Source organism: Sorex araneus, chromosome 1 (assembly GCF_027595985.1).
Source record: "Sorex araneus isolate mSorAra2 chromosome 1, mSorAra2.pri, whole genome shotgun sequence".
NCBI lineage: Eukaryota > Metazoa > Chordata > Mammalia > Eulipotyphla > Soricidae > Sorex > Sorex araneus.
Window position 1 is genome coordinate 36335859 of NC_073302.1, and position 14649 is coordinate 36350507.

General features: G+C 49.4%; 1 pseudogene; it reads right to left on the reverse strand.

Moving 5' to 3' along the window:
- Positions 1–4051: 4051 nt before the first annotated feature.
- LOC129401926 (trafficking protein particle complex subunit 4-like) lies at positions 4052–6470 on the reverse strand (annotated as a pseudogene).
- Positions 6471–14649: the final 8179 nt, after the last annotated feature.

The following is a 14649-nucleotide window of genomic DNA, read 5'->3' on the forward strand; positions in this document are numbered from 1 at the left end:
GAAGAAAGGGCCCTGCACTGAGACTCCATACAAAGCTTGACTGACAGGTAAATGGCAAGTGGCTTGTTACCCAGACAAGCATACTAAGGAGGAGAGACATATGAAAGGCCTTGCCGAGAAGGGCAGGCTCTGCCCCCATCAGCCCAGCTTCTGCAAAAGGAAACTTTCGTAGAGGGATCGGGGGGCGGGGGAGCATCCTGCAGTCCCAGCCAAGTGGGTATAGAAATGAATAGTATGTGATTATTTTATAACTTTTTGTTATAGTCAAGGCTTCTTTTAAGAAAGCTATAGTTCCTGGGAGGGGGAGTACATGTGTGAAAGCAAGGTGAGATGGGAATCTTAATTTGAATTTATTACATGTCACTGTAGCACCCCTCACCCCCCAGATTATGGACTTTAAAATCAGTTTTTCTAGAAAATGGGATTTGTGTCTTGCAAAGAAAATTGAATTTGATTTGTGGGTGTTGTTTTTTTGTTTGTTTTTGGGTTTTGGTTCTTACCTCTGCACTCTGGATCACTCCTGGTAGGTTGGAGACCATCCATGTAGGATGCCAGGGATCAAGCGCATGTCCGCCCTTTGCAAGGCAAACACCCTAAATGCTGTACTATCACTCTGGCCCCGATTTTTTATTTAATAATTTTCACCTGTAAATCTTAACCTCACTTGAAAATTTTTTCCTGTGGTTTATACATACTGTCAGGTATCCTAACATTTATTGCTGCATTTTTAAGCTTACAGGACTTCTCATATCTACTTAGCATCTATGGAGTAACCGGCTCCTTAGCTACTGGAGACAGGCAAGCCAGCTCTGGAATGCTGACAGCAATCAGGAATAGAGAAATGACTGGGAGTGATATTTGTGGAGAACTGAAACAAGAGGTGTAGTCCTGAGGCTGGAAGGTGGCCTCTAGGAGGATAGGGGAGTCCTAGAAAGGAAGGCTTTGGATTTCAGTAGGATTTAGAAATAGGAATGGAGTATGGAGGGAGGGGCTGATGAACAGAGGTTGGACCCAAATACCCTGCTCTGACTAGAGAGGAAGGCCGCTGGGGACGGGGCCTTGAACTAGGCGGCTCTGGAGGTCAAGCCTTTGGTCTGCATTCACTTAAGATCATCAGTTTGAACCGTCATGTGACTAATAAAATTTAGTGAATTAATCAGGACAGGTTTTCATTTCCATTATGGCTAGAACATTTTATAACATTCTTTTTCAAGTTGAAGAGATAGTTCACAGGGCTAATGGCAGGATAGACCACATGCTTTGCATGTGAAAGCCCCAAATTCAGTCTAGCACCACATGATACCCCCCAAACAATAGTGCCAATTGTGGCCTAAAAGAATAAATTTGACTCCAGAAACCTATGGCGTGCTTTATTTTTTTTAATTTTTTATTGAATCACTGTGAGAGACCCTTACAAAGCTGTTCATGATTAGGTTTCAGTCATAAAGTGTTCAACACCCACCCCTCCACCAGTGTACATTTTCCAGCACCAGTGTTCCCAGTTTCCCTGCCATACCCCCGCCTTCTTTTTCCTCTTTTCTATCCTCCCCGAGCGTGCTCTGTCTCTCTTGCTCTCTCCCCCCCCAGCCCCCACCCTTTGGGCATTCTAACTGCTGGTTTGAGATTGAGCTGCCCATATTGGTTTTTCTTTTTTTCTTTTTTTTTCTTTACTTTTTTTTTTCTTTTTGGGTCACACCCGGGAATGCACAGGGATTGCTCCTGGCTCTGCGCTCAGGAATCACCCCTGGCGGTGCTCAGGGGACCATATGGGATGCTGGGAATCAAAGCTGGGTCGGCGGCGTGCAAGGCAAACGCCCTACCCGCTGTGCTATTGCTCCAGCCCCTACCCATATTGTTTTGCGGCCACATCCAGCAATGCTCAAGGGTTACCCCTGGCTCTGTACTAAGGTCACTCTTGGCAGTGCTTGGGGAACCATATGGGATGCCTGGGATTGAACCCCAGTTGGCCACATACAAGCAAACTCCATATTGTCTGGCCCCCTGCAGACTTTTAGTCTCATCTTGTCATTCTACCCCTATGAGCTACAACCTTGGCCTATGTTTCTGTTTGTGCTCAGGGATCATTGCTGGCCGGGCGCAGTAGACATAGTGGTGCTGGGGATTGAACCCGAGTGGGCGAGTGCCCTACCTGCTGTACTATCTCTCCAGGCCCCCTGGCCTGTTTTCAGTCTTAGGGTGATGGGGTCACTGAGCATCTATATTTCTGTGGCTCTCCAATCACATATGACGGAAATCTTAGTTGATGGATTTGCTTCCCACTCAGACCACTTGCAAGCAGGATAGGAGCTAGGAGAGATGGGGTGATTAGCCGTGAATTGGTTCCTTGGACACTCAGCTCCCATGCATCTGTTCTCTGGCCTGAACCTCTGGGTGGCAGAGGTTTCACCTAGTTTTTTAAGTGAAAAGCTTGGGGCCAGGAGATGGCTTCATACATTGACCCAGGCAGAGTGTACCACCTGTTGGCTCACACCCAGATGTCCCATCAAACAAACTATCCCAACAGAAATGGTTATTGTTGGGGCTGGAGCAATAGCATAGCGAGTAGGGCATTTGCCTTGCACGTGGCCAACCTGGGTTCGATTCCCAGCATTCCATATGGTCCCCCAAGCACCGCCAGGAGTAATTCCTGAGTGCAGAGCCAAGTGTGACCCAAAGAGAAAAAAAAAATGGTTATTGTTGCCAACATTGCATATTACACTTGAGTTTGGTAGCATACATCAACACTGAGCACTAGGTGGGGATGATTCTAGCAGTTTCCACGTCTGGCATTGGGCTGCACCCCATCCTGCTGGAGAAAGCTGAGCGGACCTCAAAGATGACCTACCCTAGGGCTGTGATGTCTTTTCCCCAATCCTACCGAGTTGTGGGAGGTTTTGTTCTTTGAGATCAAAGGGATGTTTACTACATAAAGCACAGATGGTCCCGCCTCTATCATAAATGTAGCTGTGCAGAGGAAGCAGGCCTAGGACACAGGTGGGGAGATGTGGGTTAAGATTCAGGGACTTGGAATGTCATCAGGCTCTTTTGTGTCTGATCATTTTTTAAGTTTTTCTCTTATATTTCTAGAGTTTACAATAATTTGTTACATTCCATATTCCAACACCAATCCCACCACTATTACACCTTCCTACCATCATCTCGAATTTTCCCACCACTGCCCAAGCCTGCCCCAAAGGCAGATCCTAAATAATGTATTTTGTGTTGCTTTTTATGAATAATACACTAAAAATGATCCAAAAAATGTTTTCTTAGAAGAAAGTGTGAAGATTATTCTATCTTAACCTGGAGACATTAAGCTCTTATGTAAGAGATTACTAACACATTGTTACAGGTTGGACCTTATATACTAATCTTTTTTTAATCAATATCGGTTACACCCCACCAAGTGTGGTGTGCTAGAGTGAGTGGCTTAGAGAAAGATTCTGTGACCGCACACTCCAGGAATTCTAAATTTTAAAAGGACGATAGAGCTAGAGTTAAATTTTTCACTGGAGGGGGACTTTGGGGTCTGGAGGCACCTCTGCAGTTTGGTTTTGTTTGTTTTTTCTTTTTGGGTCACACCTGGCGTTGCACAGGGGTTACTCCTGGCTCATGCACTCAGGAATCACTCCTGGCGCGCTCAGGGGACCATATGGGATGCTGGGAATAGAACCCGGGTCAGATGCGTGCAAGGCAAATGCCTTACCCGCTGTGCTAACGCTCCAGCCCCATCTCTGTGGTTTGTTGCTCTCGACATTTATTTGTAAATCTCTGGGTCATGGCTGTTAACGAGCATATATGGTGCCAAGGACAGTTTGTGGGCATGACTGCCAGGTTCTTGAAAGAACAGGGAGGTGGGGGGAGTTTGCCCGTTCCCCATTCTGTGAGAGCCTGGAGATTTTGGTCACAAATCCTGCATACCTGGTGTTTCAGCAGATTCATTCTCATGCATGAGGCTCCTTCCAAGTGTGTGGAGATTGGCTGTGAGCATGGCAGCGAATGGGTTCTGGAGGTTTTTGGCGGCCCCCCTGATGAGTGCCCTGGATGAGACTCAAGCTGCCACAGGGTCTGGGGCATCCTCCCATTTTCAAGTGCATTAATGCCGTGGCTGGAGTGTCCCTTGGCTGTGGGGCGCGATGCTGGTTCAGCATATGAGCCAGGCCCCAAAGTTCCCGCCTTCTCTGCCACCTCCAGGGCTATGAGTGCAGGTTCTCATCCAACAGCACACACCTGATGGGCACTTACAGGGAATAGAATGGATTCTCAAATCTCAGATCTTTGGGGGGAGGACGGGATCTAGCTTGCTGAGGATCTGCTGGCACTGCAGTCGTGATCCGGTCAGAGTCTGGAAGCAGTGTGTGTGGCTTGAGTGCATCTGTCTCCAGCATCTCTGTGCCCGAGCTGCCAGGGACAGCTGGAAGCCCATGGCGAAGAGTGAGTGGAACATGGAGGCCAACATGAGCTTCTCTCTGGAGGTGAGGCAGAGTTGGTCAAATCCAATGGACACTGGGTAGTTGCTGGAGTTTCCCGGGTATTCCTGAACCTCCTTCCCATCAGCTACGTGCTGGCTGTTCGCATCCAAACCACTGATGGTCAGCACTGCATGGCACACTGCAGCAGGAAGGTGGAGGGTGAGCCAAGCCTCACGGGCACCAGGGCCCCGAAGGGTGGCCACATCCCGAATTGTATTTTATTTTCCTAGCTTTTGGGGTCACACCTGGCGATGCACAGAGGTTACTCCTCGCTTTGCACTCAGGAATTACTCCTGGCGGTGCTTGGGGGAACCATATGGGATGTTGGCCAACGCCCTACCCGCTGTCCTATTGCTCCAGCCTCCCCCCCATATTTTTTTTTCTTTTTGGGTCACACCCGGCAATGCACAGGGGTTACTCCTGGCTCATGCACTCAGGAATCACTCCTGGAGGTGCTCAGGGGACCCTATGGGATGCTGGGAATCGAACCCAGGTTGGCTGCATGCAAGGCAAATGCTCTCCCCGCTGTGCTATCACTCCAGTCCCCCATATTGTATTTTTAATGAAGTTTTAATGAAGCTGCTGTGCTGACACAAGAGCATCATGTGACCAGCGACACCAGCAGCTTCAGACTTGGGCTCGGCCTGCTGAACAGTTGTTTTGTACGGCTGCCACGGCAGCAGCAAGTTGAGAAGTTCTTCCCAGCATCAATTAGGTCAATGATCGGCGTTGGGAGGGAAGGCGTCCATGAGACAGAAAATCCGAGTTACCTTGCCTGATGAAGGGGACTTCACCCCCAGGCCAGGAGAGGGTTGGGGTAAGTGGATCCCATCCCCCACTCCTGTCTGTCCCCCAGCCCCTGGGAAGGAGGGGTGCAGGGGAGGTGTGGAAAGAGGAAGGGCATCATCAGTCCAGACTGCCATTGCCCGATACAGGTATTCTCAGTGAGCCTAGTGAAGGCAGCTTGTTGCTTCCACAGTGCAAATCTGGGGCTATGTTCCAGATTCCAGTGAGCAGCAAGGCCACATTGGATTGTTCCCTGGGCTGTTCCTCAGGGTACCTCCTGGCCTTTCCAAGGAGCAGATAATGGGCTGAGGTGGTGGAAAGTGTCAGTACTGCTTTAGGTTGGAGAAGGGGTTAGAGGTGTTTGTTTCTGTTCTCTGGACCCAGTTAAACAAGAGCTGTACCCAGGCTGGTAGGAAGTAGGATTGTAGCACTGCACTATCGTCCTGTTGTTCATCGATTTGCTCGAGCGGGCATCAATAACGTCTCCATTGTGAGACTTGTTACTGTATTTGGCATATCGAATATGCCACTGGGAGCTTGCCAGGCTCTGCCGTGCGGGCGGGATATTCTCGGTAGCTTGCCGGACTCTCCGAGAGGGACAGAGGAATTGAACCCTGGTCGGCCGCGCACAAGGCAAAGACCCTACCCACTGTGCTATTGCTCCAGTCCAGGAAGTAGGATATGTTAGTAAAAACCAACAGGACTAGAGTTTAATTTGCTTTACTAGTCTGTCTATCCTGAAAAGTTCTCAAGACTAGCAAAAGCTTGAGCAGGATTTATATGTGCCACTAGGGGGCACCCACTACTTGTGCTGGCAGAAACAATCAAATGCCAGTTATTGGGGATTTCCCCCGACTCCCCCACTGTGGTATAGCCCGGAAGAAGGTCACTAAAACTTGTTAGGGAACTACTGATTCTGGCTCTGCCACACTGGAAGGCTGTATTACATACTTTAGCCAGTGGACATCTGGGTTGCTTCCACTTTGGGGCTCTTGTAAACGTTGTCACCGTGATTATTTACATTCAAGCTTTTGTGTAGATATAGACTTTCATTTCTTTTGAGTGTCTCTAAGAGCGGAGTTGTGGGGTCAAATGGCAGCTTGGGAAGAACTTCCAAACTGCTTTCTCAAAGTGCCTGTGCTGGCCGCCTTCCATCATCAGGATACGAAGGTTCCGGTATCCTGTGGCCTTGGAAGTGTCCGTCTTTCCCATTCTAGACAGCGAGGGGCCAGGAATGGGGCTCAGTATAATAGACCCCACGTGCCTGGCACCTGCATATGATCCCAGCACCAACCAAAATCAATATATAAATATAATATATATAATATAATAACATAATAAATAGACCAAATTCTAGACATCCTTGTATCTGGTGACATCTATTTTTAATTTTTTTTCTTTCTTTTAGTTTTTGGGCCACAGCTGGTGGTGCTCAGGACTCAGGGCTCACTCCTGGCAGGGCTGGGGGGGGGGCATCTGGAGAGCCAGGGCTTGAACCCAGGTTGGCCCCACCAAGGACAAGTGCTGTGGGCATGTGTGTGCTTTTGGTCACAACCAACATCGGTGAGGGAGCCCCTCCTGATTCTATACCAGGAGTCACACCTGGCTCTGTGGTCACACCTGGTGGTGCGTAAGGAAACATGTGCCCTGTGGGAACAGAACCACTGTGGCCACAGCCAGGTGCAAGTGCCCCAGCCTCTGTACTATCTCCCCACATTGTGGTTCTGAGTTTTCCTGAGGATGAAGAATTGGGTCTATTTTTTTTTTTTTTGGTTAGTGCCGGGATCAAACCCAGGTGCCACACACATGTGGTCTGTTCTGAGCCTCATTCCTGGTCCCTAGATGTCTAGATGGGAAAGACAGGCACAAGGCTATAAGACCCTAGAGCCCTTGTATATGAATGATGGGGCATCTTTTTATGTGCTTATTGGTCAGAATATTATCTGAAGCATAGTTAGCCCTGGACCCCCGTGCATGCTCTTTGCAGGCTGAAACCCAGTTGCCGAGGTGTGTTCTGATACACTGCGCTGTCTTTCGACAGGGCTGTGAGCTAAGAAGGCTGGCAACAAGAGTTGCTGGACCCTGCTGGTGAGAATGTCTGGGACTCGCCAGACATTTGTTGTTTATATTTGTTAGATTGGGGTTTTGTTGAGGGGATCATATTTGGAGGTGCTGGGGTGGGGAGGGGCTACTCCCTGCATGGTGCTCAGCAGTCTCTCCCAGTATTGCTGAGAGGATTGTGCGGTACTGGGGAGTAAACCCAGGCCTCCTGCATGCAGTCTGCATTCTAGGTGTTAGACTGTCCCGGACCCCATTGAAGTCTTGTTCATGGACAAAATTCTTGAGGCAAAGGAAAGGGGTGAAAGGTGATACAAGTCTGGGAACTAATTTAGGTGTGTGGTTTTTGTTTTTATTTATTTATTGATTGCTTTTTGGGTCACACCTGGCAATGCACAGGAGTCATTCCCGGCTCATGCACTTAGGAATTATCCCTGGCGGTGCTCAAGGGACCATATGGGATGCTGGGATTCGAACCCAGGTCGGCCGCGTGCAAGGCAAACGCCCTACCCGCTGTGCTATCACTCCAGCGCCCTGTTTTTTTGTTTTTTTTTTTTTTTAATTTTGGGAGCTATACCCTTTGGTCCTCAGGGATCACTCCTGGTGATAATCCTATGAGGATTGAATCAGGGATTGAATTTAGGTCAGCTGTGTGTCCTAACTGCTGTACTGTCTCTCAGGCCCCCTAAGCTCTGAGAGCTCGTAGGAGTTTTGGGTGAGAGGAAGAAGTGGAGACTCATACACATCAGGCTCGAGACACGCTGAGCATGTCAGGACAGCTCTGGGAGAGGGGAAGGTCCTGGGTGCTGGAGCAATGGCACAGTGGGCAAGGCATTTGCTTTGCAGCAGCCCATATAGTCCCCCGAGTTCAGAGCCAGGACTAACCCCTGAGCATTGCTGGGTGTGGTCCAAAAACCTGAAGGGAAAAAAACAAAACAAAACAGGAAGGGGCTGAAGCGATAGCACAGCGGGTAGGGCATTTGCCTTGCACGCGGCCGACCCGGCTTCAATTCCCAGCATCCCATATGGTCTCCCAAGCACCGCCAGGAGTAATTCCTGAGTGCAAAGCCAGCAATAACCCCTGCGCATCGCCAGGTGTAATCCAGAAAGCCAAAACAAAACCAAAAACAAACAAACAAAAAAACCAGGAAAGTTCCTGAAGGGTCTCGGGAAGTGGAAAGTAGCAGCCAGGGAGCAGAAGTTGGGAAATGATTCTTCTCTAGGGGTCTGTCTTCCAGGAGCCCTACATTTTCTCTGCAGGCCTCCTTATTGTCTCCTGGGGGAGTTATGAAATTTCTCAGCAGGGATAGACATGGGAAAGGAAACTAGACTGACTTACTCTAAGCCTAGCGCTTTTCAGGACACGAAGGGGTGTCTGTGCTCAGTGGGGAACTAGAACAGGACGACATCATTTGCTTTTTTTTTTTTTTTTTTTTTTTTGCTTTTTGGGTCTCACCCGGCGATGCACAGGGGTTACTCCTGGCTTTGCACTCAGGAGTTACTCCTGGCGGTGCTCAGGGGACCACATGGGATGCTGGGGATCGAACCTGGGTCGGCCGCGTGCAAGGCAAACGCCCTACCCGCTGTGCTATCGCTCCAGCCCCTGCTTTTTTTTTTTTTTTTTTCTTTTTGGGTCACACCTGGCGATGCACAAGGGTTACTCCTGGCTCTACACTCAGGAATTACTCCTGGCGGTGCTCAGAGGACCATATGGGATGCTGGGAATCGAACTCGGGTTGGCGGCGTGCAAGCCAAACGCCCTACCTTTCTGTGCTATCACTCCAACCCCCATCATTTGCTTATTTTGTGTGTGGTTTCGGTGCTGCACTTGAAAGCTCTCAGGGATTACTCCTGGCTCTGTGCTCATGGATTGCTGCTGAACTCAGGGAACCACATGGGGTGCTGGGGGGGTGGGGGGATCCAATCCAGGTCAGTCACATGTGAGGCAAGTGCCTTACCTACTGGACGATCTTTCCAACCCGGGAGGTGACCCTTTGGGCTGGAAGTTTCAGCTTAAACATTGACACTCCTTCAGACCCATCTGATTACCCATTTAAAGGAGGTTCCAATGCTAGGGAGATGGCACAGGTGTTAAGGTGCTGCTCTGACAGTAGAAATAACATCTGTACCTCTATATTTATTGCAGCACTGTTCACAATAGCCAAAATATGGAAACAACCCGAGTGCCCTAAAATAGATGACTGGTTAAAGAAACTTTGGTACATCTACACAATGGAATACTATGCAGCTGTTAGGAGAGATGAAGTCATGAAATTTGCTTATAAATGGATAAACATGGAGAGTATCATGCTAAGTGAAATGAGTCAGAAAGAGAGGGACAGACATAGAGGGACTGCACTCATTTGTGGAGTGTAGGGTAGCATCACATAAGGCTGACACCCAAGGACAGTAGATACAAGGGCCAATGGGGTTTGCCCCATCGCTGGAAGCCTGCTTCATGAGCAGAGGGGAGAAGGCAGATGGAATAGAGAAGGGATCACTAAGAAAATGATGGCTGGAGGAACAAGTTGGTATGGGAGATGCATGCCGACAGTAGATAATGGACCAAACATGATGACCTCTCAGTGTCTGTGTTGCAAGCTATAATGTCCAAAAGGAGAGAGAGAGTATGGGGAATATTGTCTGCCACGGAGGCAGGGGGAGGGTGGGAAAGGGGGGGTATACCGGGGATATTGGTGGTGGGGAATGTGCACTGGTGGAGGGATGGGTGTTTGATCATTGTGAGATTGTAACCCAAACATGAAAGCTTGTAACTATCTCAATAAATTAAAAAAAAAAGTGCTGCTCTGTACATGCCAGGCCAGGGTCCCTCCCCCAGTGCTACATAAGGTCCCCTGCGCACTGCCAGGAGTCATCCCTGAGTATAGAGCCAAGAGTAAGCCCTGAGCACCACTCATGTGGCTTGAAACAACACAAAAGTAGATTCGTATGTGGATCTCTTGTTTTCTCCATTGTCCTTGATTTTCTTCTCCATGATATTACGTACATGTGTGACTAGGGTGTTCTTGTTTTGTTTTGTTCAACTGCAAACTGTATTTTACTATATACCCCAAGTATGGGCAAGGGACCACATATTTGCTGTTCCCTCCTGACCCGGTCCCTGGCCCACAAGAGACTTTCAGGAATGACTTACTGAATTTGTTGGGCAGCAGTTGTAAAATGGGGGTAGAAAAAAAAAAAGTATCTGCCAAGTCAGAACTGTTCCATTGAGAAAGTATGAGTGAGCTTTGCCCCACCTCTCCACACCCCCGCCCTGTGTGATGGATGGGCTTTTTCTCTCTGGAGACGGGTCACCGTGATACGTATGTCACACAGCTGACAACACGGAGGGAACAGGAGAGGGTGTGCCTAGAAATGAAACAACTGAGAATCTGGAGAGACGCAGAAACTTCCGGGCCACTGGACGCCCAGGCGGCTCCTTGGCAGCTGGGTCCAGAGAGCTTGGGGGAAGTCAGCACTTCACTTCTTCCTCAATGGAACTTTCCAGAAAGCAGGTTTCAAGAGCCAGTCAGGGAGTGGCCATGTTTACCCAGGAGGCTGACTGTGGCCTGAGAAGTACAGGCTTGTAGCCGGTTATGTGTCATCTTGGCCATCTGTCCTTGGCTGAAGTGCTGGCTCCTTCCAAAGCTGCTTGCTCTGGCACCTTTCACTGTGAGGAAGTCCTGGGCTTGCCGCTTGCGATATGGCCCTGCTGGACACAGTCACAGCACCAGTCACCATTGCTGCCTGAGACCCAGTTCATGCACCGGCTGGTTCCTGATCTGGAGGAGGCCAGAGTCTAGAGAGAATAACAGTCACAGGGAGAGGAAGCCCCCATTCAGGGTGATGAGTTAAAGAAGGGGGTCCGATGGGAACCCTGAGAAGGCTGTCGGGGGAAATTAGAGCCAGTTCAGAGAGGAAGTGACTTTGACACTGACGGACTTGCAAACGGTGGCCGGGGAGAGCTCAGTCTGAAGGGTCAGAGGTCTGGGGGGCGTGGAGGAGTGGCGGCGCTTGCCTTGTCCTCAGCCCACCATGCTTTGACTCCCTGGTGCCACAGGTGTGGTCCCCTGAGTACCACCAGGAGTGATCCCGGGCCGCAGAGCAGCAGTGAGCCCTGAGCATGACCAGGTGTGGCCCCGCACACAAAACACGGTGGCACATGCTCTGGGAGCCAGCGTGCAGTCTCCCGAGAGAGCAGCCTCTGGTTTCCTTGGAACGGGGAAAGCACCCAGTCCAGCACACCCAGGGGGATGCAGTCTCCTCTCCTGTGCTTGCTCCCTCCAGGGCTCCAGGCACGACCTTTCAGAACCCAACACTGGGACCCCCAGGGGTCATTTCTGAACTTGAGTATCGACTTTTATTATGAAAAAAAATAATAACGTGGCAGAATTTCTCCTGGATCCCAAGCAAGGTTGAATCATCAGGGGCCCCCTGAAGGGGGCTAGGTGAGCCCAGCCTCCCCGAAAATAGAGTCCCAGCAACTGAAAACCCCACACTCCACAATTGCTGCTGCTATGATCCTGGCCAAACTCCACTGCTCGGATGAGCCTCATCCAGAAATTAATCTGATGACAAACTTAGATATGCGGGTTTTGTGACTGAAATCTCCAGGCTTTCAGAGTCAGGGATGGGCTACCTCCACGCTCCCCACCCCCCACCGCCCGCCATCTCCTTGTACCTCTGGAAGCCCCCGTCAGTCACACAACATGCCCCAAAGCAATCATCCAGTTAAAACTTAACTCCAGGGGCTAGAGAGATAGCACAGCGGGTAGGGCGTTTGCCTTGCACGAGGTCCACCTGGGTTTGATTCCCAGCATCCCATATGGTCCCCTGAGAACCACCAGGGGTAATTCCTGAATGCAGAGCCAGGAGTAACCCCTGTGCATCGCCAGGTGTGACCCAAAAAGCAAAACAAAAACAAAAAAACTTAATTTCAGCTCTATCACCCCGCTAAAAAATCCAGACTTCCTTGAGCAACAACTCAAAGTCTACAACACTGATAAACCAGGAGTAGCATAGGCAGACTGGATGGGATGTTATGTAAAAGGCAGCTAATCTCGATTAACAAAATAGAAAGACAGAAGGCTTAACCTGTAACACCAGTAATCTTTCATACAAGGGCTTAATGACTCCATGGTGAGATACAACAATCTTCACTAATTTTCTTCTAAGGAAACATTTTTTTAATCATCTTTTTAGCAAATTATTGATAGCAAGCAATATAAAATAAATTATTGAGGGCCTTCTATGGGGGGGAGACTTAGGGAGTGGTTGGGAAATTTTGAAATAATGGTAGTGGGATCTGGGCTAGAGCGATAGCACAGCAGGTAGGCCGTTTGCCTTGCACGCGGCCAACCCGGGTTCGATTTCTCTGCTCCTCTCAGAGAGCCCAGCAAACTACGAGAGTATCCGCCCGCAAGGCAGAGGCTGGCAAGCTCCCCGTGGCGTATTTGATACGCCAAAAACAGTAATAACAAGTCTCACAACAAAGATGTTACTGGTAGTGGGATTGGTGTTGGTATATTCAATGTCTGTAACTAAACTGATTTTTTTTTTCTTTTTGGGTCACACCCGGCGATGCACAGGGGTTATTCCTGACTCATACACTCAGGAATTACTCCTGGTGGTGCTTAGGGGACCATATTGGATGCTGGGAATCGAACCTGGATCAGCAGCATGCAAGGCACATGCCCTACCCGCTGTGCTATCGCTCCAGCCCCTAAACTGATGTCTTAATAAAGGTATAAAACACAGAAAATAGGGGGCTGGAGCAATAGCACAGCGGGTAGGGTGTTTGCCTTGCACACAGCGAACCCGTGTTCGAATCCCAGCATCCCATATGGTCCCCTGAGCACCGCCAGGGGTAATTCTTGAGTGCAAAGCCAGGAGTAACCCCTGTGCATTGCCAGGCATGACCCAAAAAGAAAAAAAAATCCACGGAAAATAAAAATTAAAAAAATAATAAACTACCTCCCTTAGAACACCAGATCTATCCTCGGTGGCCTCCAGGCCGACTTCCACAGGTTTCTCCTCATTTTAAGGACTTCCCTGGGCCTTTGACTGGGCTGTGTGTGTGTGTGTCCTCCCTCAGGACACATCCTAGTTTCTGACACCTGCTTCTGGGCCTTCCCCTCCATTTCTTCAGGGCAGCAGGCCAAAGCACTTCCTGCCACGTTGTCTCTGAGCACCTGTCTTCCACTGCCCCTCCCGCTAATCCTCACCCCCGCCCCCACAGTTTTTACACACTGTGATTTAGAGTTGTTCATGATGCAGTTTGTTACAGGCATTCAATATTCCAACCCCAACCCCACAAGCTTGTCACCTTCCCTCCACCACTGTCTCCACTTTCCCAGCCACCCCTCAAGCCTGCCCCCCCCAGAGCAGGGCCACAGTCATTTATTTTATATTGCTTGTAACTACTAAACAGCTAGTGAAATGATCAAAAAAAATACTTCAGTAAAAGAAAATTTGTGAAAATTGTTGTATCTCACAACGAGGACAGTCAGGTTGTTGTCTGAGGGTTCACCAAGATGTTGTTGCAGATCAAGTCTTCTGTGTTAATGTTTTCACTGGTCAAGATTGGTCGGCTTCTGTGTTTTTTTTTTTTCTTTTTGGGTCACACCTGGAGATGCACAGGGATTACTCCTGGCTCATGCACTCAGGAATTACTGCTGGCAGTGCTCAGGGGACCATATGGGATGCTGAGAATCGAACCTGGGTCAGCGGCGTGCAAAGCAAACGCCCTACCCGCTGTGTTATCACTCCAGCCCCTTGGTCAGCTTCTGGGTTACATTCCCATGCAATCTGGTGTGCTCCTACTGGGATGTCAGTATTATAGAGTTTGGAGATGTCGCTCCAGAAAATCCAGAATATTTAACTGGGCATTCTGGCAGCAGGCATGAATGTTGGGGTACGAAGGTGGCTGCCAGGACTCTTTGGGTAGGGCGGGAACTTGGCCCACCCCATCCCAGAATCGCCCCAGAGGTCTCTGGAAGGACCAGGTGTGGGGAAAATTTTTGTGGCTTTTTGATCTCTTTTGACATTTATTTAGGAGTCTCTAGATCAGGCCTGGTAGATGACCTTACATGGCCAGGGTGGTGAGATGTGGGAGTGGCTGCAGGGGCTTTCAGAGAAGTTCCGGGAGGTGGGGTGTCCTCCACCTTTTCCACTCGCAGATGACCTCTTGCTCTCAGCTTCAGACCTGCCTCCTTGTCCCAGAAGCAGCTTCACCTGCTGTTTATGCCAACACGCCCCAAACCGACCCTTCTATCTTCCTCCTCTCTGTTGTTGGTACTTGGTTGACAATTCTGAATGATCTGCCGGAAAAGTG